The 5,225-nt window shown below is 42.2% G+C and overlaps 1 protein-coding gene across 3 annotated transcripts in view; it reads right to left on the reverse strand.

Annotated features, from left to right (window-relative positions):
• The window catches only part of LOC102379291 (HHIP-like protein 2), a 59,602-nt gene that overhangs the window by 22,423 nt on the left and 31,954 nt on the right, over window positions 1-5,225 (reverse strand). The window lies entirely within an intron of this gene.

Consider the following 5,225-nt stretch of genomic DNA (forward strand, 5'->3'; position numbering starts at 1 on the left):
GAAGAGAACGAAGACGGGGGGTGGAGGCTAGGTCACATGAGTATGTAGGTGACTTATAAGTTTGATCTTTGCTTTGAACAATCTGCAGCAGCAGGGGCAAGAGAGTGATGAGGACTGGATACAGGAGGCTTTCATTTTCCTGGCTGCACATTTCTTTATGGCTTTTGCCGTGAGTTGCTGTTCAAAGGCCAATGGTCCATTCTGGATTTGGGACCTCCAGGATGGACGGTTGCAAGCGATTTGCTCCCACAACTCTTTAGGAACACCTTTAGGATGTCCTTGTAACGCTTCTTTTGTGCGCCATGAAAGTGTACTTCATTTGACAGTTAGCCATAGGAGATTTTCTTTGGCAGGCAAGTGTCAAACATTCTTGAGAGGTGGCTGGTCCATCTTAGCTGTGCCAGTTTCAGCAGGGTGTGAACACTGGGGAGAGTTGATCTTCCAAGCACCTCGGTGTCCAGAATCTTGTCCTGGCCGTTTTATTGAATTAAAAAAGATGTTGATCAACTTTGATCTGTTTCTTCAGGGATAGACCAGAAAGTCCTCCCTCCTTTTTAAGATTCACTTAATTTTCAATTTATATCCCAATAACTTACAGACAAAAATACTTACAGAAATATTATAGTCATGCCCAAACACCAATAAAAGTTGAGTTAGGGTTATGCTTAAAAGAAATCTGAACTTATTAAGGTAAACAAAAGAACCAAAAATGTAGCCAAATAAACTTAATGCCCTGTAGTGATCTTTTGCAGTCACCATATGTTTAGGATTAATACATGTCAGTCTGTGAGTCTAGATTATACCAAGATGACTCATAAACCTCATTGGAGTTTTCCATATATTTTCTTCCTGGTGTAAACCAACAGACACCAGTCTTTGGAGACAGTACTAGGGGTAGAAGCTACACATAAACCGGTTTAAGTGATCAGAAACTGGTTTAAACCTGGAACAGAATAGAAGTTCAGTGCACATAAGAGTTTTGAAATGGCTGAAACTGGTTTAAGATAAACCTGGTCAAATGTAGTACCAGACTTAACAGATTTAGGTCAAAGCAGTTTATGAAACTTCTGTCCCAGAGCCCTTCCTGGTTCAAGTTAAATCACAATCCCCCAGCATTTTGTAGCACTGAGCTGGTCTGTGCTGCCTGCTCCAGAAATCAGGGCTGGTGCTGCCACTCTGGTCCCTAGCTGGAACAGTGAGGGCTGGCTCACTAACTGCCCCGCCAGCAAGCCCTTGCTGGGGTCTGAGGATAGGGAGGGGGGTTAAACTTCCCTTCCCCCGAGTACAGAGCTGTGCTGCCCTGCCCTGCCCTGCCCTGCTTAACTTAGTGCAGCCTGTGACTGTGGACTACAAATCCCAGGGGCACCTGGAAGCAGGAAGGGGAAGTGATGAGCAAACCTGCGTAGTCCTGCTGTTGTGATTCTGGACTGCAAATCCCAGAGACCTTGGGGGCAACAGGAAAAGGAAACAAACACACAGCCCATTCTGGCTACATGCCAGAGCTGTGCTCTAATGCCCCCTGGCTTCTGGCTGAAGCTACTTCAGACATGTGGCTGCACTTCCTGAATCAAAAGTGAATGTCTGTTAATTTGCTTATTGGTTCAATCTTTTCAGTTTTGACTAATCTGCAAAGACTGAATCAATTCAGCCTCAGGTCTTTTGCCCCAGGTTTTTTTTGACTGCCCGTACTTAGCCTTAGAAGCCTAGTTCTCAAACTCACTGTAGAGATGCTAGGTTCAGTGCACACTGGGCTTTCTGGTCATTTGTCTCAGATATCAGTATGCTGGGAACAGAGAATAGGAAGACAGAGGACACACAACAGCTCTCTCACAGTTTCAGCTAAAAAATATTTTGCTCTTTGACATGCTATTGATCAAATTTGGTATGGTAATATTCATTGGGGGAGGGGAACAGAACTACTTTATAATCCTTACAAATTGAATGGCCACTCAGAAATCTTGCCCACTACTATCATGCTTGAACTTCAGAGCAAGACCACAGGTTATTTTCTAATTATCTGAGCTTTCTCCACACAGATGACAAATGGAAGTAAATGATGACAGCCATATACAATTGAGCTGTGATCAGGATTGACAGAATCATAGCCTTTCCAGCAAACTATTTATTTTGGAGGTTTGAATTGGTGACTGACTTGTTGCAGTAGCCTGTAGTTTTAATTGAATTAGCATATTGGTCACTACCTATAATGCACCTCCTTTGTTTAGGCTTCTAGCAAACTGGGAAGAGCACAGCTGCAAGGTTCAGCATTGCCAGGAAATGACTCCCTCCTGCCTCCCACCCCCACCCTCTTGAGCAGGTTTAAATGTTCTGTGAAGTCTTGACTTAACCTACTTTCTTTATGAATCACTGCAATGACTGTTCTCAGTTGTGCATTCACTGTGAACTAGGGGTGCAAATATTTAGACATTAATTGCTTGATTTGCTGATGCAAGCACAAGTCATTTCTAAAACTCAGGCCCTTGACAGAGTTGTCTGTGGCTTTTGTTTGAATATTGTGTTAGTCTCAGTAAGATACCCCACTCCCATACTTCTCTTTTTTTCTAAAGGGCAAGAGCATTTAAATTCAAGACCATCTCTTCAAGATCCACTTACAAAAGGAATGCTGCTTCCAGATTAACAAATTCAGATGCTACAGTCAGCCATGTAGAAAATTGCAACTACCAAGTTACTCGATACCTCAGCTTGTAGACAACAAGCATTCCTCATTGCTTCTTTGAATAAGGCTAATGGCTTTATTCAAGTCTGGACAGAGGGAATGTGAATACTGGGTGCTGAGAGGACACAATAAAGCAGAGTACCATATTAAACAAATCTGTGCCTCTACTCCCTCAAAGACTTTTAGACTTTTTTTTTTGACCAAAAGAAAAAAAATCACAACCATGTGAGTATTGTCTGAATGCAATTCGCCCAAACAGTGCACCTTGCTGTTTTCCACTATGTTGCACACAATAAATGAAGAAAAGGCAGCTCATTATGAGAAGCAATTAAAGAAAAGTAGAACCGTGGTATCAGTAATCGGCTCAAAAATTTAGTGCATCATTACTTGGTTGGTGCTCAGAACTGTATCAAAATGCCAAAAATAAAGACAGGCCCTCCCAATCTCAGAGAATCTTAGAAGATGGAAGCACTAAAGTATGGTTGTAGTTCTTTAAATGCCCTTTATACAATGCTAATTTATTATAAGCTTTGAAAAAATAAGTTTTCAACGGAGACTAAATGAAGCAAGGGTAGCAGCTTGACAAACAGGAGAGAGACACGAGCTGAAATCATAATGAAATTAATATTTCTACCTAGACCGATTGATCTCTCTCTCTCACCCGTTTGCACACACAGGTACCTACACCAGATGCAGGTATGCAAGCACACACAGGAAGGAAAGCAAATTACCTTCTTGTTGAGAATCAAGAACATGTACAGGATCCCTGGCTGCAAATCAGCTGATCAGAAATGTGACTAAGTTGCAAAGGACCCATTGGTTTTATGAGCTCCTAATTAATTTTAGTTTATTATGCCACAAACATATTTAAGGACCAAAATAGAGGGTGTATTTCATAAGCACCAAGCCCCCCAAAATTGGGAGTTGGGCCCAGATTGCAAATGTCAACTGGGAACTTTCTCACAAGACTATTTAGGTTCAGAGTATTAGTTCAAAGTCATCTTAGTAATGGCATGATTCAAAATAAGCACAAAGGGGAAGTTCTATTTGGATCCAGCTATAATTATTCTTATAGTCATCCGATATACAATTCCTATGCCTCCCCTCCCCCCCCCCCAAAAAGAGAGAAAGAAAACAATGGAGGGAAGAGATGTCATCACTATCCTCTTTTCTCAAGATGCTTTTCTTCATACCACTCAAAAGTAACAAGATGTCTTATAAAAATGAAGTATTGTCTGTCTAGTCCAGTCTCTCAACTCCTGAATTAGAAATGGCTAAGAGTTAGACATGTCTTTATTAAGGAAAATATGAGCTAGCACTTTACAAAAATACCTACAATGGACAGATACAGAGTGCATGTAGCAACAGTGAGAGTTATTGATGAAGGTGAAAGGTTTCAATGTTTTCCATGTACATAGTGCACCTTTATTGAAGTTCTATATATTACAATCAAAATCAAGTTCAAACAGTATAGGAACAGAGGAAGGAAGCCAGATGGTCCACTCAGTCTCTGGTTTAGTGGTGTAATTTTAATGGCTTTTAGCATAGTTATTCGAGGTTCACACAGGTATAAGGGAGATGGGATTCAGGCCCCTGCCTGCATTTTTACTAAGAAAGGAATATCTGAGGAAGTGACTAGGAAGGTATCAAGTAATGGGGGTTACATCCTATGGTATCAGCACAGGGTAGGACAGTGTAGCATTGACAAGTAAGCCACTTCTATAACTCAGTTCTGAGAACAAACTGCCTGCATCTGTACCAAATGCATGAAGTAGCTACACCACTTTCTCCAAAGGCAAACTCCCTTGGGCTCTCTTGTTCTCCTCACCTCCATCCCACTTTTCACTGCTCTTTCACATTTCTTGAGTGGACTCACAACAGCTGTAAAAGTATGCATTTCTCCAGCTAAAGATAAAGACTTCTGTAGACCACCCCAGAAGGACACAATCTGAAACATGCAATTCTGATGAGATTCTGAAGGGGTGGGGTGGGGGGGAAAAGAGAGAGAGGGAATTTTGCACCAGTCGTCTCGGGAAAAATATGACAACACCTGGGATTAGGGCTCCAGCAGGCTGGATGCTGTGATGAACCCTTAACCATTGTTCAAATGTTGCCCATACCCCCTCTGACTCGGTCTCTTGCCTCAGCATTCCCTAACCCGACAACCGAGTTTTAGTCAATCAAGTTTAAATAGGCCTCCCATAGTGGGACTGGGGAATGTACGGCCCGAGATGCCTATTAAACTTAGAGCTGTGTGTGTGTGTGTCTGGGGGGGAAAAGTCCTTAGTAAATCCAGATTAGAACTGGTCTGATAAATGCTGAGGTGGGTGTGTGTGAACATGGGTTGATTAACATTTGAAGCACAGATTCCCCATCATGCAGTGCTCTCCTGCTTCTCTGGTCCCAGAATTCACTGCAGTCTCTGCTTCAGGCTTTCTGTTCTCCATCTCTCATGTAAATGAATGGTCATCTGGTTCTATCTCGGATGTAAATGAGACCTAGGGCAGTTGTTTCACTCTTATCACCCTTATCTGGAGGGTCTTAGGTG

Source organism: Alligator sinensis, unplaced genomic scaffold, assembly GCF_000455745.1.
Source record: "Alligator sinensis unplaced genomic scaffold, ASM45574v1 scaffold266_1, whole genome shotgun sequence".
Lineage (NCBI taxonomy): Eukaryota > Metazoa > Chordata > Crocodylia > Alligatoridae > Alligator > Alligator sinensis.